Source organism: Saimiri boliviensis, chromosome X (genome assembly GCF_048565385.1).
Source record: "Saimiri boliviensis isolate mSaiBol1 chromosome X, mSaiBol1.pri, whole genome shotgun sequence".
NCBI classification, from domain to species: Eukaryota; Metazoa; Chordata; class Mammalia; order Primates; family Cebidae; genus Saimiri; species Saimiri boliviensis.
Window position 1 is genome coordinate 6598937 of NC_133470.1, and position 24727 is coordinate 6623663.

At 45.4% G+C, this 24727-nt stretch overlaps 1 protein-coding gene and 1 pseudogene across 3 annotated transcripts in view; one reads left to right on the forward strand and one right to left on the reverse strand.

Moving 5' to 3' along the window:
• The window catches only part of SHROOM2 (shroom family member 2), a 165103-nt gene that overhangs the window by 17795 nt on the left and 122581 nt on the right, over nucleotides 1-24727 (forward strand). The window lies entirely within an intron of this gene.
• LOC101047406 (eukaryotic translation initiation factor 5-like) lies at nucleotides 1585-2871 on the reverse strand (annotated as a pseudogene).

Below are 24727 nucleotides of genomic sequence, written 5' to 3' on the forward strand. Positions count from 1 at the left end.
TTTTTAAGAGACATTGTCCCACTCTGTTACTGAAGTTGGAGTGCAGCAGTGTGAACTTGCCTCGCTGCAGCCTTGAATTCCTGGGCTCAAGTGATCCTCCTGCCTCAGCTTCATGAGTAGGTGGGACTACAAGCACCCACCACCCATGCCAGGCTAATTTCTGTATTTTTTGTAGAGACAGGATTTCACCATGTTGGCCAGGCTGGTCCCAAACTCCTGACCTCAAGTGATCCACCCACCTTGGCCTCCCAAAGTGCTGGGATTACGGGTGTGAGCCACCACACCTGACCTCCCTCTACCGTTTTTTTTTTTTTCCAGTATGTCTAAACATTTTGGAATTGTAATTTAAACCATAAGGGCAAAAGCTGAAACTTTATGCTTAGGTTTGCTAGTAAGTGCACCCTTCCCTGTTTCCCCCAAATGAAATCAGTTTATTGTTTAATTGCACCCCAAAGCAAGCTCTCTCAGTATGAAGCAACTACTACATACACAAAAAATGGTTGTTAATGTAATAATTTCCCTGGCTCATCCAACGTGCAATGCACATTACTTCAAAGACTACAATTTAGAGCAAGTGTACATGAAATGAGAAAACAACTTTCCAAGTTTCAAAACCTGCTGTTAAATTATTTCTAGGATGCTCAGGTCATATTTACTTCTCAGTAGGATGTTGCACTATCATTTGATTATCAGTCCACCTCACAGTGTACATTACCAGATGCCAGTTGGAGGGACTAGAGATAAAACCTAGGTAGTACTATTTCTTAATGGGCTGGATGAGGTAATTACAAATAAGTTTGCGTTACATCCTGTTGAAGACCTCTTTATAGGCTTAGCACCTAACAGTATCTAGGAGGTTCCCAGAATGTTCATCAGGTGAAATGATGGCCCAACATTTGAAAATGGAGCCAGTTACCTTAGCTTAATTCATTCAGAGCCAGACATCTGAAGAATGGCCAAAATCAAATCTTTATTTTTATAACTGTATAAATGTGATCTAAATGTGTCCACCACTAGTTTTTCAAAAAGAAACATGCTATAGGGGCCAGGCGTGGTAGCTCAAGCCTGTAATCCCAGCACTTTGGGAGGCCGAGGCGGGTGGATCACGAGGTCAAGAGATCGAGACCATCCTGGTCAACATGGTGAAACCCCGTCTCTACTAAAAAATACAACAAATTAGCTGGGCATGGTGGCGCGTGCCTGTAATCCCAGCTACTCAGGAGGCAGGAGAATTGCCAGCTACTCAGGAGGCAGGAGGTGGAGGTTGTGGTGAGCCGAGATTGCACCATTGCACTCCAGCCTGGGTAACAAGAGTGAAACTCTGTCTCAAAAAAAAAAAAGAAAAGAAAAGAAATAAAGAAACATGCTATAAATAAGCAAACTACGTCTGCTCACTGTTGTGTATGGACTCCCTAGATGTCTCATTGGGCTTAATTACAGACCACTCACAGTAATAGATTTTTAATGTAAAGCGTAGCTTCATGTTAAGCCATTTTAGCTTTTGCACATACATGTTGTGCTTCCGGCTGATAATGGAGAAGAATTTGCAGCATTGCACTGTTAAGCTAGGTTGCATCCATCCTGCTAAATGGCATCAATATCAGTGTCATCATCCTTGTTGTTGGACTTCATAGTTTCAACTTTCGGTACACTGGCAGTCTTCCAATAAACCACCTCAGTGTTCTCATCTTCATCTTCTTCACCACCAGAAGATTCTTCCCCTGTCTTCTTCATTTTATAAATGGTTCTGTTTTGACACGAATTTCTTTGGCAAGTTCTTTTGAGACATATTTCTTAAAGGCCTTTTCCAACCAGCTGATGATAACCTCTTCTAAAAAATCTACATCACACATCTCCTTCAAGATATCTGGAATCTTGGAGATAGGCTGAATTTGGTGTATTTCTGCCCCACACACCAAATCCTGAAGAAGGTACTGTTGAGCTTTTTTGTTGTTGTGACAAAATCGTAGGATACGGTGCCTGTATTTCTTAATGTGTTCTCTAATCATCTCTTTAAAAAGAGCTTCAGGCTGGGTATGGTGGCTCACGCCTGTAATCCCAGCACTTTGGGAGGCTGAGGTGGGCGGATCATGAGGTCAGGAGATCGAGACTATCCTGGCTAACATGGTGAAACCCCGTCTCTACTAAAAATACAAAAAAAAAAAAAAAGCTGGGTGTGGTGTCAAGCACCTGTAGCCCCAACTATTCGGGAAACAGGAAAATCGCTTGAACCCAGGAGGCGGAAGTTGCAATGAGCTGAGATTGTGCCACTGCGCTCCGGCCTGGGCTACAGAGCGAGACTCCATCTCAAAGAAAAACCAAACAAACAAACAAAAAGAACTTCAGAACAAGAGGGCCTGGGGCTTTTACATCCAGCACTTCTGCTTCAGCAACAATTTCTTTGTCAGATGAATCAGCGACACCCTCTTCTTTCTTTTTCTTAGCAAAATCAAACAGGATGTTGACCCGCTCCTCAACTGTTCTTTCCAAATCATCACTGAGTATCAGAACTTCTACATGATCACTGATTTCATCCATTCTGCACCTTTGAGCTTCCTTAGTTGTATCTTCCCCCAGTCATCCTCCTCCTCTTCCAGTGTATGTGGAGGAGGACCAATTTCATTTGGTGGTGGTGATGCCTCACTGCTGGATACGAGCCATTTTTCTTAGCTTTGCTCTTACTATTTTCCTTTTCCTTTTCTTTCTTTCCAGTACCACAGTCACTATTCTCAAGTGAGCTTTTGAGAATGAATGTGCAGAGTTTATGATGTATGTCAAGCATGCCTCAACACCACAGGTTTTATAAGAATTACCTATTGTTTGCTGCTTTGGCTTGACATACATATCTATTTCAGGATTCTCACATTCAGGACAGAGAACAAACTCTATATATATATATATGTATATATATATATATATATATATATATATATATATATATATGTAATTGCACTTTACGTTCTGGGGTACATGTGCAAAACATGCGGGATTGTTGCATAGATACGTACATGGCAATGTGGTTTGCTGCCTCCATCCCCATCACCTATATCTGGCATTTCTCCCCATGTTATCCCTCCCCGGCCTCCCTGCCCGCTCCCTGCTGTCTCTCCCCTATTCCCCCCCAACAGACCCCAGTGTGTGATGCCCCCCACCCTGTGTCCATGTGTGTTCTCATTCTTCAACACCTGGCTATAAGTGAGAATGTGATGTGTTTGATTTTCTGTTCTTGTGTCAGTTTCCTGAGAATGATGGTTTCCAGATTCATCCATGTCCCTACAAAGGACACAAACTCATCATTTTTTTATGGCTGCGTAATATTCCATGGTGTATATGTGCCACATTTTCCTTGTCCAGTCTATCATCAATGGGCGTTTGGGTTGGTTCCAGGTCTTTGCTACTGTAAATAGTGCCACAATGAAAATACGTGTGCATGTGTCTTTATAATAGAATGATTTATAATCCTTTGGATGTATACCCAGTAATGGGATTGCTGGGTCAAATGGAATTTCTGTTTCTAGGTCCTTGAGGAATCGCCACACTGTCTTCCACAATGGTTGAACTAATTTACACTCCCACCAACAGTGTAAAAGTGTTCCTATTTCTCCACATCCTCTCCAGTATCTGTTGTCTCCAGACTTTTTAATGATTGCCATTCTAACTGGTGTGAGATGATATCTCAATGTGGTTTTGATTTGCATTTCTTTAATGACCAGTGATGACGAGCATTTTTTCATATGTTTGTTGGCCTCATGAATGTTTTCTTTTGAAAAGTGTCTGCTAATGTCCTTCGCCCACCTTTGAATGGGTTTGTTTGTTTTTTTCTTGTCAGTCTGTTTTAGTTCTTTGTAGATTCTGAATATTAGCCCTTTGTCAGATGGGTAGATTGCAAAAATGTTTTCCCATTCTGTTGGTTGTTGGTTCACTCTAATGATTGTTTCTTTTGCTGTACGGAAGCCCTGGAGTTTAATTAGATCCCATTTGTCTATTTTGGCTTTTGTTGCCAATGCTTTTGGTGTTTTAGTCATGAAGTCCTTCCCTATGCCTATGTCCTGAATGGTTTTGCCTAGGTTTTCTTCTAGGGTTTTTATGGTGTTAGGCCTTATGTTTAAGTTGTTAATCCATCTGGAGTTAATTTTAGTGTAAGGTGTCAGGAAGGGGTCCAGTTTCTGCTTTCTGCACATGGCTAGCCAGTTTTCCCAACACCATTTATTAAACAGAGAATTCTTTCTCCATTGCTTGTTTTTGTCAGGTTTGTCAAAGATCAGATGATTGTAGATGTGTGGCATTCCCTCCGAGGCCTCTGTTCTGTTCCATTGGCCTATATGTCTGTTTTGGTACCAGTACCATGCTGTTTTGATTACTGTAGTCTTGTAGTATAGTTTGAAGTCAGGTAGCATGATGCTTCCAGCTTTGTTCTTTTTGCTTAGAATTGTCTTGGCTATGCAGGCTCTCTTTTGGTTCCATGTGAAGTTTAAGGTGTTTTTTTCCAGTTCTGTGAAGAGGGTCACAGGTAGCTTGATGGGGATAGCAATGAATCTATATATTATTTTGGGCAGTATGGCCATTTTCATAATATTGATTCTTCCTAAACGAGCATGAATGTTTTTCCATCTGTTTGTGTCCTCTCATTTCCTTGAGCAGGGGTTTGTAGTTCTCCTTGAAGAGGTCCTTTACATCCTTTGTTAGTTGCATTCCTAGGTATTTTATTCTCTTTGTAGAAATTGTGAATGTGAGTTTGCTCTTGATTTGGCTCTCTGTTAGTCTGTTATTGGTGTATAGGAATAATTGTGATTTCTGCACATTGATTTTTGTATCCTGCAACTTTGCTGAAGTTGCTTATCAGTTTAAGGAGATTTTGTGCTGAGACGATGGGGTCTTCTCAATATACAATCATGTTGTCTGCAAATAGAGACAATTTGACTTCCTCCTTTCCTAATTGAATACCTTTTATTTCTTTTTCTCACTTGATTGCTCTGGATAGAACTTCCAATACTATATTAAATAGAAGTGATGAGAGAGGGCATCCTTGTCTAGTGCCAGATTTCAAAGGGAGTGCTTCCGGTTTTTGCCCATTCAGTATGATATTGGCTGTGGGTTTGTCGTAATAGCTTTTATTATTTTGAGATACGTTCTATCGATACCTAGTTTATTGAGAGTTTTTAGCATAAAGGTCTGTTGAATTTTGTCGAAGGCCTTCTCTGCATCTGTTGATATAATCATGTGGTTTTTGTCTTTGGTTCTGTTTATGTGGTGAATTACATTTATAGACTTGCATATGTTGAACCAGCCTTGCATCCCCAGGATGAAGCCTACTTGATCGTGATGGATAAGCTTTTTGATGTGCTGTTGCAATTGGTTTGCCAGTGTTTTATTGAAGATTTTTGCATCTGTGTTCATCATGGATATTGGCCTGAAGTTTTCTTTTTCTTTTCTTGTTGAGTCTCTGCTGGGTTTTGGTATCAGGATGATGTTGGTCTCATAAAATGATTTGGGAAGGATTCCCTCTTTTTGGATTGTTGAGAATAGTTTCAGAAGGAGTGGTACCAACTCTTCTTTGTATGTCTGGTAGAATTTGGCTGTGAACCCATCTGGACCTGGGCTTATTTTTAGTTGGTAGGCTATTAATTGCTGCCTAAACTTCAGCCCTTGTTATTGGTCTATTCAGGGTTTCAACTTCTTCCTGGTTTAGGCTTGTTAGGGTGCAAGTGTCCAGGAATTTATCCATTTCTTCAAGGTTTACTGGTTTGTATGCATAGAGCTGTTTATAGTAATCTCTGAGGTAGTTTGTATTTCTGTGGAATCTGTGGTGATATCCCCTTTATTGTTTTTTATTGCATCTATTTGATTCTTCTCTCTTTTCTTTTTTATTAATCTGGCTAGTGATGTATTTTGTTGATATTTTCAAAAAACCAGCTCCTGGATTTATTGATTTTTTTTGAAGAGTATTTTTGTGTCTCTGTCTCCTTCAGTTCTGCTCTGATCATAGTTATTTCTTGTCTTCTGCTAGCTTTTGAGTTTTTTTGATCTTGCTTTTCTAGCTCTTTCCATTTTGTTGACAGGGTGTCGATTTTAGATCTTTCCTTGCTTCTCATGTGGGCATTTATTGCTATAAATTTTCCTCTAGACACTGCTTTAAATGTGTCCCAGAGATTCTGGTACGTTGTGTATTCATTCTTCTTGGTTCCAAAGAGCATCTTTATTTCTGCCTTCATTTCATCATTTATCCAGTCAACATTCAAGAGCTAGTTGTTTAGTTTCCATGAAGTTGTGTGATTCTGAGTTAGTTTCTTAATCCTGAGTTCTGATTTGATTGCACTGTGATCAGAGAGACTGTTATCATTTCTGTTCTTTTGCATTTACTGAGGAGTGATTTATTTCCAATTATGTGGTCAGTTTTAGAGTACGTGTGATGTGGTGCTGAGAAGAATGTATATTCTGTGGATTTGGGGTGGAGAGTTCTGTATATGTTTATTAGGTTTGCTTGCTCCAAATCTGAGTTCAAGTCCTGGATATCCTTGTTAATTTTCTGTCTTGTTGATCTAATATTGACAGTGGAGTGTTAACGTCTCCCACTATTATTGTGTGGGAGTCTGAGTCTCTTTGTAGGTCGATAAGAACTTGCTTTATATATCTGGGTGCTCTCATATTGGGTGCGTATATAATTAGGATCGTTAGCTCTTCTTGTTGCATTGATCCTTTTATCATTATGTAATGCCCTTCTTTGTCCCTTTTGATCTTGGTTGGTTTAAAGTGTAGTTTTATCAGAGACTAGGATTGCAACTCCTGCTTTTCTTTGCTCTCCATTTGCTTGGTAAATCTTCCTCCGTCCCATTATTTTTAGCCTACATGTGTCATTGCATGTGAGATGGGTTTCCTGGATACAGCATGCTGTTGGTTTTTGACTTTTTGTCCAATTTGCCAGTCTGTGTCTTTTGATTGGGACATTTAGCGCATTTACATTTTAGGTTAATATTGTTATGTGTGAATTTCATCCTGCCATTTTGATGCTAGCTGGTTGTTTTGCCCATTAGTTTCTTCATTGTGTCGATGCCCTTTACTATTTGGTACATTTTTGGAGTGGCTGGTATTAGTTGTTCCTTTCTGTGTTTAGTGCCTCTTTCAGGAGCTCTTGTAAGGCAGGCCTGGTGGTGATGAAATCTCTCAGCAATTGCTTGTTTGTAAAGGATTTTATTTCTCCTTCACTTATGAAGCTTAGTTTGGCTGGATATGAAATTCTAGGTTGAAAGTTCTTTTCTTTAAGAATGTTGAATATTGGCTTCCACTCTCTTCTGGCTTGTAGGATTTCTGTGGAGAGATCCACTGTGAGTCTGATGGGCTTCCCTTTGTAGGTAACCCAATCTTTCTCTCTGGCTGCCCTTAGCACTTTTCCTTCATTTCAACTCTGGTAAATCTGATGATTATGTGCCTTGGGGTTGCTCTTCTTGAGGAATATCTTTGTGGTGTTCTCTGTATTTCCTGGACTTGAATATTGGCCTTCCTTGCTAGTTTGGGGAAGTTCTCCTGGGTAATATCCTGAAGAGTGTTTTCCAGCTTGGATTCATTCTCTCCATCACATTCAGGTACACCTATCAAACGTAGATTAGGTCTTTCACATAATCCCATATTTCTTGGAGGCTTTGTTCATTTCTTTTTACTCTTTTTTCTCTAATCTTGCCTTCTCGTTTTATTTCATTGAAATGATCTTCAGTCTCTGATATCCTTTCTTCTGCTTGGTTGATTCGGCAAAGTTCTTGTGTTGTATTTTTCAGCTCCATCAGGTCATTTATATTCTTCTCTAAGCTGTTTATTCTCATTAGCGTTTTGTCAAACCTTTTTACAAGGTTCTTAGTTTGTTTGCATTGGGTTAGAACATGTTCTTTTAGCTCAGAGAAGTTTGTTATTACCCACCTTCTGAAGCCTGTTTCTGTTAATTCATCAGACTCATTCTCCCTCCAGCTTTGTTCCTTTTCTGTTGATGAGTCGTGATCCCTTGGAGGAGGAGAGGCATTCTGGTTTTGGGTGTTTTCATCCTTTTTGCACTGGTTTCTTCCCATATTTGTGGATTTATCGACCTGTGGTCTTTGTAGTTGGTGACTTTCAGATGGGTCTCTGAGTGGACATCCTTTTTGTTGATGATGAAGTTATTTCTTTCTGTTTTTTTTTAGTTTTCCTTCTAATAGTCAAGCCCCTCTGCTGTAGGACTGCTGGAGGTCCACTCCAGACCCTGCTTGCCTGGGGATCACCTGTGGCAGCTGCAGAACAGTAAGGGTTGCTGCCAGTTTCTTCTGTTATCTTTTTCCCAGAAGGGTACCCGCAAGATATCAGCTTGAGCTCTCCTTTATGAGGTGACTCTTTGGATATACAGGGGTCAGGGAGCTGCTTGAGGAGACAGTCTGTCCCTTATAGGAGCTCAAGTGCTGAGCTGTGAGCTCTGTTGTTCTGTTCAGAGCTACTGGGCAGATACATTTAAGTCTGCTGCAGCGGAACTCATAACCGCCTTTTCCCCAGGTGCTCTGTCCTGGGAAGGTGGGGCTTTATTTATAAGTTCCTGAGGTGCTGCTGCCTTTTTTCAGAGGTGCCCTGCCCAGCAAGGAGGTAGCCTAGTCACAGTCTGCCAGCAGAGGCATTGCTGAGCTACCACAGGCTCTGCCCAGCTGCTGTATGAACCTCCTTGTGGTTTTGTTTACAGAGATATAGTTAGAACTGCCTCGGTAATGGCAGATGCCCTTCCCCAATAGAGCTGGACCATCCCGGGTTCAGCTGCATTTGCTGCAAAACTCTCAATCCAGAGAGTTTCAGATTGCTGGTCTTTGTGGGGGTGGGAACCCCCTAAGCCAGATCACCTGACTCCCTGTTTTAGCCCCCTTTTTTCAGTCAAATAGGCTGCTCTGTCTCCCAGGCGTTCCAGGCACCAGTTGAAACAGCTGCCCAGATTTGTGTGAGTTTTTGTGTGGAAACCTGCTGCACCGGCTGAAACAGCTGTGCTGGAAACTCGTGGTGCTTTTCAGCCTGGGAATCTCCTGGTCTGTGGGCAGTAATAACTTATTTGGAAATGCAGTGTTCACTCACCCTCTGCATTGTTCTCACTGGGAACTGCACTCCAGAGCTGTTCCTACTGGGCTATCTTGGATCCACCTAGAGAACATATTTTTTAATGAATCCATCCAACATGTCTTGCTACTTATTCGCCTCATGAGATCTATTGACAATGTAACGGTTGTTCTCAGCATCAAACTTGGTCTGTGCTCCCAGCTCACAACCAAAATATTTGGTGGGATACGTTGGAGGCTGATTAAGGGCCTTTTCAGTGTCAATCATGTTGACTGTAACTGTCTTGATTCCATTTCCTTTGCCCTGAACCTTAGCAATCAGATTGGGCATCTTATAGTGATAGAACTGGTCTGACATGCTGTGGTTAACGTTGACAGACTTTTTGGTTCATTAGTGGCTTTATCAATAAGATGAAGAGATCTTTGGTTGCAGCTTTTTGGTATCTTCTGTCTGGAGAAGAAGGGATGACATAAATGACTGCAAGAGTTCTCTGTCTCTGACGTGAAAAAATTCTCGCCACTGAGGCTTTAAGCTTCTTGCTTGTATGTTATGTTTCCCCAATACAGGTACTAATAGCTGTCCAACAGCTCTTCTGGTGAGGACCTCCTTGCTCCCCCAGACTTGAAAAGTGCTGTCCTTTGTGCTTTCCTGTCACCTTGTTTGTAGCAGGCATCACGTTGAGTCCAACCCGCCAGTTCATTTGTTTGCTTATTTATTTATTTTGAGATGGAGTCTTGCTGTATTGCCCAGGCTGGAGTGCAGTGGCACAATCTCAGCTCACTGCAACCTCCACCTCCTGGGTTCAAGATATTCTCCTACCTCAGCCTCCAGAGTAGTTGGGATTACAGGCACCTGCCACCACACCCAGCTTTTAAAAAATTTTTAGTAGAGACAGGGTTTCGCTATGTTGGCCAGGCTGGTGTTGAACTCCTGACCTCAAGTGATCCATCCACCTAGGCCTCCCAAAGTGCTGGGATTACAGGCGCAAGGCACCGTGCGCAGCTCCCTCCACCCCTTTTAACTTTTTTTTTTCCAGATTATGTTTTTCAAGCTTCAAGATTTATTTTATTGCAGTTTTTTTTTTTTTTTTTTTTTTTTTTTTAAATATGAGGAGTTCTCCAGTAGAGTCTCATCATACATGGACTGAAGCTGACACCACCCTGTGGCCCACAGAGGCTTCTGCAACTGGGTCTTCAACATGTGGCCCACCCTCCATCCTCTCCATCTTCTCCCACCCAGTTTCCAGCTTCTAGAAACAGCCTGAATTCCTCCCTCACCCTTTTTTAAGTAGACAAGAGTCTTGCTCTGACCCCGATAATGGAGTGCAGTGGTACAATCATAGCTCACTGCAGTCTCGAATTCCTGGACTTAAGCAATCCTCCCATCTCAGCCCTCCCAAGTAGCTGGGACTGCAGGTGTGCCACCATACCCTGCTAGTTAAAAATTTTTTTTTAGAGATGAGGTCTCTCTCTGTTTCCCAGACTGGTCTCAAACTCTTGAGCTCAAGTAATCCTCCCACGTTGGTCTCCCAGATTGCTAGGATTCCTGGTATGTGCCACCACACCCGGTTTTCCTTTTTCTTTTGAAAAAATCCTTAGGTTTTAATAAAATTACATGTCCTCCCTCCTCTGAAATCTGTATGAAGTACCAGAAGACTTGACTTGACAATAGACATGGTCAGGATATTTCTAATATTTGGATGATCCTCTGCAAACTAGAGGTCAGCAGACTCCTGTAAAGGGCCAGTGAGTAAATATTTTTGGTTGTGTGGGCCAAGTTACTCCTCTGTGCTGTTGTAGCATGAATGCTGCTATAGACAGTATGTAAATGAAAGGATTGTGTGCCAATAAATCTTTATTTACGAAAGCAGGCATTGGGCAGTAATTGGCATGCTGGCTGGGGCTTGCTGCCCTTGGTAAGCAGTGGTTTTCAAAGTGTGGTTCCCAGACCAGCAGCGTCAGTATTCCCTGGAAACTTAGTAGCAATGAAAATTGACCTACTGAATCCCAAAGCAGAAGTTGGTCAGGAATCATCTGGGTGATGCTGATGCTGGCTCCACACAGCAGAGCAGTTCTCTGTAGAACTGCTCTACAGTGGCCTGTATGCAAATAGTCTGTCTGCCATTTGTATTCTAATTAGCATGTGCAAAACCTCAGAATCACGGTTGCTGGGACCTTGGAACCTGAATTTTAACAACTGGCTCAGATGGTTTTCTACACACTGAAATAAGAACCAGTTTCTAAAGCAGCACTTCTCTAAACCAGTAGAGGACACGAGGGAGGTGTCAGGGAAGTTTTTCAAACTACAGCCTGGACTTGGGAGGGGTATTTTGCAAGAAGGAGAAAGTAAATGTGGAAAATGGGAGTGGGTGTGGCTTTTTGTTAGCTTATTGTGGACTCTACCTATGGTACCTGGTCTGGGAAGGTGGATTTATTTCTTTTCTTCTACATGTAATGTGTGTTTTGAAACCCAGGAATTTCTGAGATTTTGAAGCCTATTAGTTGTAATAAATATTGCATCCAACCCACCACATTTCCTAACTTGTATTTAGTATTTGACGTGAAAATGGGTTGAGAAATACTGTATGATCCATTGGTATCAAATATCTTGAATATGTAAATACGCAGAGGCGGCAGAATGGTGGTTAGCGGGGGTAGTGTGGAAGGGAGGGTCTGCCAGTGGGCATGGAGTTTCTGTTGGTGATGAAATTGTTCTGGACATAGAGAGTGCTGGTTGCACAACTCTGTGAATGTACTAAAAACCCTTTGATTGTATACTTTAAAAAAAAAGGCAAATTTTATTGTGTATGAGTTATACTCAAGAAAGCAGTTATTTAAAAAAGGAAATGCGTTGAAGTGTGTGTTCAGCCTTATTCTTGAATTGTGGAGACCTCACTGAGAGGAGGCTGACCCTAAAGGCCCCTGTTAGAGCCCATCCTGGGGCAGTTCTTCCGTGGCCCTGAATGCTTGTCACAGGAATCAGCACTAAGCTGTGTTTTTTGGTGCTGGATCTGACCCAGGAGCAGACAGGCCTGGGAAAGAGTGGGTGTTCTTTAAGGAGCCTCACCCCAGAGTGGTGAGGTGATCCCCGATTGAGGGAGGAACTCACACGGTGCTCCTCCAGGGCATGTGGCTGGAAGGACCCCTGGGCTGGGGAGCTGGTGGCAGCCTGCAGGTCAGGGGAAGCGGGGAGGAGGCTGCAGTGCGTGAGGTGGGCAGGAGTCAGGGCCTTGCTCCAGGGCAGTGGGAGCCATGGAAGACTTTTGAGCAGGGTGTGGTGGCAGAGACCACTTGTAGCAGAAGGGCAAATGGGTATAGGAGTTACAGGGAAGAATTGGGAAGCCTTGTGCTACCAGTAGTGATAGAGAAAAATCAAGGGATGTGAATGGTACCACCAGGGCACAGTATGTGCACAGGTGCAGGGATGGAGGATCCTGGTGCCTGAACGCATGTGTGCATCTGTGCATGACTGCTTGTCTCTCCCTCTCTCCCTCCCTCCCATCTGCCTGGGGGAGGCCAGAGCTGAGCAGGGATCAGTCCTGGGAGTCCTGGCTCAGTGCTGGGCGGGTAGCAGCTCCAGAAAGCTCTGCAGAGGGAATGGCTACATCTGGTGCAGACTCGGCTCCTCTCTGCCCAGGTGCGGCTGGGGCTGCTTCAGCATGCTTGCTTAGGGCCAGGAACTGGAGGAGGTGTGCTCAGTGCCTCCGGGCAGGAGCTGGGCCTCCCCGGGGCTCTGTCCCTTCTCTGAGGACTCCCAGCAAACACTGGCAGTGGGGGTCTTTGATACCCTGTCCTAACTGCTTGTGCAGTAAATAAAGCAATTTGTTGGAAAAATTCAATTTTGAGAATAAGAATTATTCTTTATATTTTTAGAGACAAGGTCTCACTCTGTTGCCCAGACTGGAGTAGAGTGGCATGATCATTGCTCATTGAAGCCTCGAACTCCCAGGCTTAAGATATCCTCCTGCCTCAGCCTCCCAAGTAGCTGGGACTACAGGCTTGCACCACCATGCCTGGCTAATTTTTTCAATTTTTAGTAGAGGCAAGGTTTTGCTATGTTGCCCAGGCTGGTGTGGAATTCCTGGCCTCAAGTGATCTTCTTGTCTCTGCTGATTTCATGTTATTCTTAACCATAAGATTTTATTTGAATTGTCACCATAAATAGTAAGATCTTATTTTTGTGGTTATGTCTTCAATGCATGTAAAATTGCATAGTGTACTAGAAAAACGTAATCACGTAGTAGTTACTTCTCCCAGGAAAAGGCAGGATCTATACAAAGCAATTTTTGTTTTTTGCTTCGTTTTGTTTTTGGTAATAATCATGGAATTATGCTCCAGATTTACATGGAGAAACAACATTTTTTTTTCTTTTTTTTTGGTCTGAGACAGGGTCTCGCTTGTTTGCCCAGGCTGGAATGCAGTGGCGCAACCACGGCTCATGCAACCTCCACCGACCAGGCTCAAGCGATCCTCCCACCTCAGCCTGCTGAGTAGCTGGGACTATAGGCATGTACTATCATGCCTGGCTCATTTTTAAAATTTCTGTAGTGATGAGGTTTTGCCGTGTTGCCCAGGCTGGGCTCAAAGTATCCTCCTGCGTTAGCCTTCCAAAGTGCTGGGATTATAGGCGTGAGCCGCTGCAGCGGCTGAAGAAACAACATTTGGGTATTAAGTGAATGAGGCTCACTTACATTCTGGGTTTTCCCCCAGTCTTTTTAGTTTAAATAACAGCTTAAAAATTAAAAGGTCAGCTGGGCGCCGTGGCTCATGCCTGTAATCCCAGCACTTTGGGAGGCCAAGGTGGGCGGATCACCTGAGGTCGGGAGTTTGAGACCAGTCTGGCCAACATAGTGAAACCCCATTTCTATGAAAAATATGAAGAAAAAAAATTAGTTGGGCTTGGTGGTGCATGCCTGTAATCCCAGCTACCCAGGAGGCTGAGGCAGGAGAATCACTTGAACGCAGGAGATGGAGGTTGCAGTGAGCCCAGATCATGCCATTACATTCCAACCTCGGCAACAAGAGCTGAAACTCCATTCAAAAAATAAAATAAAATAAAATAAAAGGTCATGGATTTCTAGCAAGAAAAAGAGAACATGTAAGCTGGAATGTGGAAACCTAGAAATCTTCCATTCCATAGATTTTGCCCTTCTCTTCCTCCCCCTCCCCACAAAAAAAGAAAGTCATTTGAACCACAGCAATTGCATGAACCTTTCTTAGCTGGTTTCCGGAGCTCCCTGGGAAAAATGAGGGTGGAAAGTTGGAGGGGTGTTCTGGGTATTGGAATGCAAGCCAGTGGATCTGTAGCCTGCTGTGCTTCTGGGAGCCTGACATGACACACAGCCGACACACAGGCGTGGTGCCCTTTTGAACTGTGCAGGGTCTTAGCTGGGCTGGGCAGGTTCACATGGCTGTTTTCTCCATCAGGATGTTCACTTATGGTTGAGTACCTGGCAAGCGCAGAGAGAGAGAAATGTTCCCAGGCATCTCCTGTGGGGCACTTGGGCGACCTGCTCCCTGGGACCCCCATCTCGAGATGGACTCAGGATTGTGGAGGGAGTGGCAGGGGTGCTGGGTTTGCTTTCCTGAAAGGGCGAAGCAGTTTTCCTTCTACTTATCTTGTTTTCAGATGTAGTGGAGTAAGCCAGGAAGTACTTCTCCTGGATGAAAGGTCACTCTTCTTACATTCGGAACTTTGAAAAAATATCCCTAAATATCAAAAGACAAAGGTTATGGAATAATATGTGCTTGGAATAGCTTAAGTGGTTAAAAAATTCTCTTTGCAGCTCAATATTAAAGGAAAAGTAATAGACTGTTCTTGGACAAAAATGAAAGGGATCCTGAAGAATGTGTTTCCAGCCAGCTTCCTGCACTGGGGTGATTGCCTCAGGACTGTCTCCGTAGTAGAGCCCCTGTTTACTGTGCTGCTTAGTCCTTGCGTCAAGAAAGCAATATTTGAACCAGTAATCCCATGACGGCATGACATTTTAACTTCTAAGACTTTCTGGGTTCTCACAACATGATGGGAATCTGTTTTGGTATTTTGTTCCCATAAATTCAGTTGGGGCTGACAAAATTAATGATCTGGCATTTTAGAGAAAGTGACATTGTAACTTCCCTTCCTCCTCCCATGTTTACATCCACACTGATAAAGATGCAACCTTGTCTGTAGCTCATTCTCCAGGAAGTTGAGTGTCAAGGACAGACTGCACAGCCTTTGGGAAATGGGCATTCCCTGGCCTTGAGTTGTTATTGGACGCTGGGTGCTTGAGCTGCATTTATGGTTCCATACGTGGGTGTGTGTTTGTGTTTTAGTGAGGAAGATAGCTGCTTCCCTCTCCCACAGCCTTGTGGACCCTGACTGCACATTCGAGTTGCCTGTTTGAGGCTGCATGAACCCTTCTTAGCCAGTTTCTGGAGCTCCCTGGGAAGAATGAGGGTGGAAAGCTGGAGGGGCGTCCTGGGCATTCGAATGCAAGCCAGTGGATCTGTGGCCTGTTGTGCTTCCGGGCACCCAACACGACACACAACTGTGTGTTCCACCGGAACCTCTGGGTATGTCTGAAGCCCTCCGGGTGACTCCACTTGTGGCTACAGTTGGGAGCACGCCTGCCTGGGCCTCCACCTCCTGCAGCTGTGAGAGCCCCCACCCAGGGTGGGTGCGTATGCCTCCCACAGTAGCAATTCCACGGCTTGACTGAGTGGGCCGGGTTCTTCCGGGGCTAACGTCTCACCACCTTGCCCAGCATCTGCCATAGTTCTGGTTCTCAGTGAATGTGTTATGCCATCATGACCTTTGTCAAATTCACCGGGCACCTTTCTTCCCCTGACCTTGTTATTGCACGTTGGAATTTGCAAGCGAGTCTGTGGTCACCTGAAACCGTGCTCTTCATGAATAACCTGGCCTCCATGCCTCGCCGCTGGGCTCAGGTGACATAGGTGGGAGCCTTCTGAATATTAGAAGTTTATTGGGACATCTAAATTGTATTCTAAATAACCTTTTTTGACAGGTATCATTTTCCTTTTTTTTTTTTTTTTAAATCTCTATTTCTAAGAGTAACTTCAGCTTCAGGTCTTATCCATCAATTAAAAACAATAACAAAAGCGGCTGGGTGTGGTGGCTCACGCCTGTATTCTTAGTGCTTTGGGAGGCTGACTCGAGAGATCGCTTGAGCCCAGGGGTTCAAGACAAGTCTCGTCAATATGGCAAGACCTCATCTCTACAAAAAAATACAAAAGGTGTAGCTGAGTGTGGTGGCTCATGCCCAAGGTGGTAGGATCACTTGAGCCTGGGGAAGTCAAGGCTGCAGTGAGCCATGGTTGTGCCTCTGCACTCTGTCTAGGGTGACAGAAAGATACCCCGTCTCAATAAAAATACAAAAATACTAACAAAAGAAAAGATTACTGTGTCCATTCTTAACTTTCAAAGAATGAACAAGATTGGGGAAAATGCACTAAGGATCAAATGCTTTTGAAAGGTGGACAGTGGTAGAGAATGCTGAGTCTTTGGGCCTCTGGTCAGCTTTTAAGACCAGGCTGAAACCAGGACCCTGGAAGTGTTACTCTGTGCTCAATTAAATAAAAGAAGGAGGATGACTCCATTCTTCCAGTGCAGTGGTGAAACCTTGGCTGTGCATTCAGATCACCTGGGGGGAGCTGCGAAGCACTGTTGATGACCAGGCTGCACGTGAGGTCAGGTAAGTCAGGAGACTGAGGGCAGGGGCAGGTGTGAGTGATTCTAAAGTGCACCAGGAGAGTCCAGTGCAGCCTGGATGGAGGGTTATGGTCTTACATGTTAGCCTTGACATTTTTCTTTTTCTTTTCTTTTTCTTTCTTTTTTTTTTTTTTGAAACAGGGTCTTATGGTGTCACCCAGGCTGGAGTGCAGTGATGTGATCTGGGCTCACTGAAGCCTCAACCACCCAGGTTCAAGTGATCTTCCCATCTCAGCCTCTCAGAGTGCTGGGATTACAGGAATAAGATACGGTGCTCAGCTAGCCTTGACTCTTGTTGGCAGGTTAGCAGACAGGCACCAAGCATTCTCTGCAAAGGTCATGGTGAATATTGAGTCCCCCCGGCCAGGGGCCTGCCTGAATTTCATGAACGGGTGTGTTTTTCGAGCTGAAGAGGGGGCCACATTGGTTCTCTCTGGTTTGGGATAGAGGATCAGGTTAAGCCATGGCCAGGCTCTGGTGGCCAAGGTGTCACAGAAAGGGAAAAGGTAGTCTGTGCTGAGGCCAAGGGATTTTCAAGCAAAAGGAGCTTCAGGGAGTATAGAATACACTCTCCTGCCTTGGGGAGCAGGGAGACCAATAGACCCAAGTCATGCAGGGAAAGTAAGTGGTGCTGCTGTGTGGAGAGGTGGAGCAAGGAGGAGGGAGGAGGCCTTCCTCCGCTGAGAGAACAGGGCCCTTCTGGGTCAGGGTGATTGAGCTGCCTTATATGGGGTACTAGCTAAGGACCTGGCAGGTGCCAGGCTAAATGCTTTCCAGCAGGGCTTCTCTAAGGTTGTTTTTCCCATCAGTGGCATCAGCTTTTTCTGGGAGCTTGTCCAAAATGCAGAGGCTCAGGCCCTGCCCCAGTCCTGCCTTTTTAGGGCTGTATTAGTCTGATTTCACACTGCTATAAAGAATTACCCAAGACTGGGTTATTTATAAAGAGGTTTAATTGACTTACAGTTTCACATGGCTAGGAAGTCCTCAGGAAACTTACAGTGATGGTGGAAGGGAAAGAGACACATCTTACATGGTGGTAGGAGAGAGAGAGAGAGAGCAGGCAAGAGCAGGGAACACTGCCTTATAAAACCATCAGATCATGTGAGAACTCGTGCATTATCACAAGAACCGCATGGGGGGAAACGTCCCCATGATCCAGTTACCTCTTGCCTGGTCCTTTCCTCCACATGTGGGGATTATGGGGATTATGATTCAAGATGAGATCTGGTGGAGACACAGAGCCAAACCATTTCAAGGGCCCTCCAGAGGCTTCTGATCATAGGCTGGTGTTCAGGAACCTTAGCTTGATAGACTTTCTCTTATCCATTCCTCATATGTGTTCCAGGGAAGAACTTGTTCTTCTTATTGTGATTATTGCTTTAGTGACAGAGTATTGCTCTTGTCACCCAGGCTGGAGAGCAGTGGCGCTCTCTTAACTCACTGCAACCTCCAGCTCTCCCACCTGAGCCTCCTGGGTAGCTGAGACTATTGGTTCATGCTACTACGCCCAGTTAATGTTATTTTTTCGTAGAGATGGGGTCTCACTATGTTGCCTAGGCTAGTCTCGAACTCCTGGGCTCAAGCAATCCTCCAGCCTTGCCTCCTAAAGTGCTGGGATCACGGGTGTGAGCCACTGCACCTAGCTTACCTGACTACCTTTATCGACATCTGTCTATCCATCTCTTCATCCACGCATATGATTTTACAAATGGCAAGGCAACAGTTATTTCTATTTTGAACAGGCAAATGACGCCTCAGCAGGGTGTAGCATAAGAACCATAGTACTATCTATGAGTTAGAAAACCAGGTGCTAATCCTTTGTGTTGATTTACTTTGGATTTAAAACCTTTGAGCACAATTTTCACATATCTAAAGTTGAGAAGGTGATGCTTCCTGGGGTCGTTTTTTGTTTTTGGGTTTTTTTTTTGTTTTTTTTTTTTTTTTTTTTTTTTTTTGAGATGGAATCTCACTCTGTTGCCCAGACTGGAGTGCAGTTGTGCGATTTTGGCTCTTTGCAACCTTCACCTCCCAGGTTCAAGCGATTCTCCTTCCTCAGCCTCCTGAGTAGCTGGGACTGTAGGCATGCAGCACCACACCCAGCTAACTTTTGTATTTTTAGTAGAGGCGGAGTTTCACTGTGTTGGCCAGGCTAGTCCCAAACTCCTGACCTCGGGTGATCCACCTGCCTCAGCCTCCCAAAGTGCTGGGATTACAGGCATGAGCCACTGTGCCTGGCCCTGGGGTTGTTTGAGTAACTGTGGCCACAGTCTACACATGCTAGCTATTACCAGCAGCACTGGTCAGAGACCCCACTTTCCCAGTACCCTTACAGTAGGTGTGATTGCTTCGTTGACTAAGAGCTGACCCCAGAGGTTCATGGTGACGAGGACCAGAGCCATCCTTTGGAGCTGGAGTTCCAGTGATACCCAGTCATGATGGGGGGGCTGCTGTTGATCCGTACACATTCTGATTCCTTTTCAGCCCATAGGGTGGCAGGGACACATTGAGATTCTACAGCCAAGAGACTGGGAGCCAGTCCTAGTACAAGGCATTTTTTAAATACATGAAAACAAGGATGGTGAATCTGGAAGTTGAGAAATTGTGGTTGGCTGAAGGTGACTCACAAGCGAAGGTTATTTCTAAGCCAGATAGAAAGTATGATTCAGATTGGAAACAGAACACACACCTGCCGGTTGCGGCTGAATGTTCTGAACATGCTCATGATGACAGTCTAGTTGGGGTAGGTACAAAGATTATTTATCATGCATGCTTTCAGGATGAGAAAACCAAGGACTCAGATCTAATGCAATATTATTCAGGTTTCAGGTTCAGTTGATGCTTTTAGGAGAGCATTTTGGCCCAGTTTACTTATTTATGTTACAGGATCATTAGCTAATGGTTTCAGAAAATATATCAGATTATTTCACACTCACAGTGGCATGTCTTGGGCGCTGCAAGTGTCTCTCTCTCACACACAGTAAGAAGGCCTTCTGCAGTCCGAAGAGACCCCTCACCAGAACCTAATTATGCTGCCATCTTGGACTTTCCAGCTCCAGGCTGTGAAAAATACATTTCTTTCTTTCTCCCTTTCCCTTTCCTTTCTTTCTTTTCTTTTCTTTCTTTCTCCTTCCTTCCTTCCATTCTTTCTCTGTTGCTCAGGCTGGAGTGCAGTGGTGCGAACCTCTCGGGCTCGAGTGAGTCTCCTGCCTCAGCCTCCCCAGTAGCTGAGACCACAGGCGCATATCACCACGCCTGGCTAATTTTTGTATTTTCAGTAGAGATGGGGTTTCGCCATGCTGGCCAGGTTGGTTTCAAAGCCCTGACCTCAGGTGATCTGCCTGCGTCAGCCTCCCAGAGTGCTGGGATTACAGGTGTGAGCCACCGCGCCCAGCAGAAATAAGCTTTTCTTGCTATTCCCCACTCCCCTCCGCCCCTGGCAGCCTCCATTCTACTTTCTGGTTCTATGAGTTTAACTGCTTGAATCTCCTTTTGCCATGTACACGGAGTAGGGGGAGTGCTGGTGCCTGGACGATTGCCCAAATTTTCTTGCTGCCTTGAGTTGCTGATCTGCCACAGCCATCTGTCTTGGAAGTGGGGTCAGCTGAATTGTAAACAGCAACCCAATGAATTTCCGGCACAGAGAATGATAATCCTCATTCTTTACCCAAAGAGTAACCTGGAAGAAGGCAGTTTGTGGCCAAGAAAATGGATTGGTTTAGCTGTTACAGGGTCTCAAGTGAACCCCTGGTTTCTTAGATAACTATTCAGCCTGTTGGCAAAGGCCAGACTTTAACACTATGTGATAAATGCATGGGTCTGACGAGAGGTGCCTGTGAGTTCTGAGTTTAGGCAGAAGGTGAGAGAAGCCAGGTTCTGTTGTGCGTTTGAGGAAGGCTTAAGGTTGAACCCAGGGAGCCACACACAGGAGAGTGGGAAGAGAAACTGAGGAAAACACTGACCTTTGTCAGAAAAGACTGTTACAAAGGGGAAACTGAACTAGCCGGTTAGTGCCGTAGATGTGGTTTGTCAACATGGCGCTATTGACATTTGGGGCTGGATGATTCTTTACTGTGGGGGATTTTCTGTGGATGGTAGGATATTTTAGCTACATCTTGGCATCTGTCTCCAGATGAGGACAACCAAAACTGTTTCCAGACATTGCCAAGTGTCTAGGGGATGGGGACCACAGTCACTGTGTCTTAGTCTGTTCAGGTTTCTATGACAAAAGACCATAGACCAGTTGACTTACAAATATTGGACATTTCTTGCTCACAGTTCTGGGGGCTAGAAGTCCAAGATCAAGGTGTGGCAGATTCAGTGTCTGGTGAGGCCTTCCTGGTTCAAACGGGGCCTTCTTGCTGTATCCATGCATGGTCGAAGGGGCAACAGAGCTCTCTGGGGTCCCTTTAATAAGGGCACTAATTCCATTCATGAGGCTCCACCCTGGTGACCTAATCACCTCCCTAAGGCCCCACCTCCTAACACTGTTACCATAACGATCAGGATTCTAACATATGGGTTTTGTGGGCCAGGCAACACACACATTCAGTCCGTAGCACACGCCAGTTAGGAGCCACTGCTGTCTACAATCAGATTCTCCCTAATGTGTCATCCTTCCCTTGGCCTTAGGGCTGGGCATGCTAGGGAAACTTAGTTAAGGTCGTCTCACCTTCTTTTGTGTGTTCTCTTTGCACTCATGTTTGCTTCAGGTGTTTAAGAGAGTTTGGTCCTTGAAGAGGGAGGATAACCTTGGCAAGACCTAGAAGAGCCAGGGGTGCCTGTCCAGAGGCAGGGAGCTCCTTAGGCCTGCACACTGGGGGTCAGCCAGGGATCCAGCCTCAGAACTTGGTTCTGGCATGGGAGGGAGGTAACACCCAATGCCTGTGTCGCCACCACCCCGCCAAGCCCCTCCCTCTGCTACACACTTCTCCTGGCTTGTCTTGCACTTTGTGTTTGTCAAGGAATGTGACTAGGTTGGTGGGGAGTGGAAAGGAAAACTCCAATCCTGAGGGGTTCAGGATGCTGTCCTGTGGCCATCTCTTGGCCAAGTCTTTTGGAATCATGTGCTGGCTCTCTTGAACTAGAATGCACGTGACCAGGTGGCACACGCAGGCTTAGTAGTTAGGAAACTGTTTAATCAGTGGGCATATGGGGAAGGGAGCGGGCAGGGCTGGAGCTGGGAGAACCCCAGCACACTGGAAGAGCCAGCGGGATCCTGCATATGAAACAGCTGAGCTCCCTTGCAGGTCAGAGTGTCCTGGGGCTTGCTTGTTGAACACTAACATGTGTGCAACTTGCAGGGGTGCAGGAGTAACGGTGGGGGACGGGCTCACCTCACTCTGAGTCAGCTTCTCTGATGGCCCCTGGCTTGCTGGTCTACCAGGTGTTCCTCTGGCCAAAGTCAAACCCTCAGATATTTGATATTTCTTGTTTTGTGTTTAGGGAGTAGTAGAAATCTACTTTGTAATGGGTCAGAGGAAAACAGAGGACTTATTTGTGTTGGTTTCCGTAGCAGGAAGTGACCACATGCAAAGGTTTTCCTGTGACCTGGCCCTCATGGGGGAGATGAGATGGGAGGAGGGAGTCGCCAGCACAATGGAAAGGGTTTTCCTTCTGCTTATTAACAAATGTCTTCTCACGTCCTTGTGGAAAAGGAAAACTGCAGGTGGCCTTGAGACTGTGTTGACTAGGAAATAACACACGGAACAAAGCCGCAGCTCAGAGCAAGCATCCCTGAGCCCCTTCACTGTCTGCATGTGGGAACACATTGGTCCTCATTCCGTAATGGGAATCCACCGCGTTGCAGAGTGGGCGTTTTGTCACTGTGATCGCCCCGTGTTGAAATGAATACACTTCTTTGCAGTTTTCTCTCTGGCCTTTTTGTTAGTGTAGTGACCTGCAGTCTCTCCTTTCCAAGGCAGAATTCCACGCTTTCCCAACATTTTGGAAATAACCTTCTCCTAGGTCATCACGAAGAAAATGAGTCAAAATACTGGGAGATGTTTGCTCTTCAGGTTACTTTTGTTTAAAGGTATATTGTGAATCGCTGTACACATTTTCAGCTACCCCACCCCTACATCGGACCCCCTAATTAGGGACCTCGTAACTAAACACTTAGTTACTAGGATATTGAGCACTGCAGGACTCCACTGACAATGAAGAGACACACAAGTAGACTGTGTGTGTGTGTGTATGTGTGTGCATGCGCATGCCTGCACGAGCACATAACAGAAAACTCCAGACAGCCAGAGCTACTTTGGTTGCAAGTGACAGAAACACAGCCTAGACCATTAGCTTCTGTGGGAGAGGGACTGCAGTAACTCCCCAGCTAGAAAGCCTTGAGGAGCTTCAGGCATGCTGGAGGACCCACTGTGTCTCCCTGTCCTACCCCAACTGAGATCCGACAGTCTCCTTCCTGCTGGCCTAGTTCCCCAGCAGATTTCCCACAGGGCCACACGTGTCTCTCGGCTGATGTTCTACAGGTCTGCAGCCTCAAAGGAAGGACATGTTCCTCCCTGACAAGCCTCGCTGAGGTTCCCAGATACACTGGTGGTTCACAGTTGGGGGTGACTTTAGCCCCCAGACATTTGGCAATGTCCAGAGGTGTTTTTGGTTGTCATAAGATGGGGTAGTGCTACTGGCATTTGTGGGCGAAGCTCAGCATCTGCCAGTGCGCACGACGGCCCCCAGAGCAAACGGGGCGCCATCTCAGTGTGGCGGTGGTGCTGAGCCCAGAGCTGCAGCCCTGGACCTGTCACCCTATCCAAGGAGTGTGGCCCTAGCATGGGTTGAATCCCACGCCCCAGGGGAGTGCTGGGGAAACCTGTCGGAAGGAGGTGGTGTCCTCCAGAGGGAGGAACCTACTGGATGAAGAGAGAGGCTCAGATACTCCGTGTGGTGCTGCGTGTCTTCCAGAATGTTGTGCGTATGCAAAATTCTGTTTAGGTGCCTGCGGAACTGAGCTGGCAAGACAGGGAGGCAGAGTTCCTCGGAAACAGGGAGGCAGAGCTCGGCACTCACTGCTTTGCTCCGGTGTTGCCCAGGCAGCACGTGGAACTTCACCTGGAAAATGTCAAGGGTCAGCCATGGGCTCATTGTGAAGTCATCTGGTGTGGCTCATCAGTGCTCTTGGCCATTCCTCTCCTCATCTTTCTCTACCTTATGTACGTATGTACGTACGTATGTAGGTATGTATGTATTTTCTTTGAGACAGCATCTCACAAAAAGTAAAAAGTAATAATAAGAAAAAAAGAAAAAAAGAGCATCTCACTGTCGCCCAGGCTGGAGTGCAGTGGCACAATCATGGTTCACCTGTTACTTTGATCTCCTGGTTCAAGAGATTCTCCCACCTGTGTTTTCCTTGTCAGGGAGCTGAGCCGGGTAGAGAGGGGTGTGTGCAAGGTGCACTGCCCGTGCCTGCAGGGTCTGATTACTGCTGCAGAGCCCACATTTTAGCTTTGCCCTGGCTTTGTTCTGAAACTTCACCCAGCACCTGGCACTGTGCAGAAACAGGTGGTACTCCATCAGGACGTGGTGCTGTTGTGTCCTAGTCAAGGTGCCTGTCAGGAGGATCCCTGTTCATCCTCATTGATTCTGATGTCGAGATTCTTACAGAGAATTTTTTTCTTTATGTAAAGTAGGTTTCATTGTGTTCACCTTGAAAACAACTCACTGATGGGAAAAAACACTACACAGTGTTGACTGCAAATTGAGTGACCTCATGTTTTCATTTCAAACTGGTAGTCAGTAAACTGGACCTTCAGGGCAGAGAACCTGTGCTTCGCAGTTGCCTGGAGGACCAGAAGTCCACAGGAAGAAGGGGCCAGTTGAATATATGCATGGCCGGATGCTTATGGGGCAAATAATTCCTGGGGCTCTGTCTCCCTCTCTTCCCTCCCCCTCCCACCCCTCCCTGTCCAGCAGTTTTAATGTTTTGAGCCTTGCTGTTCTAACAAAGCAAGAG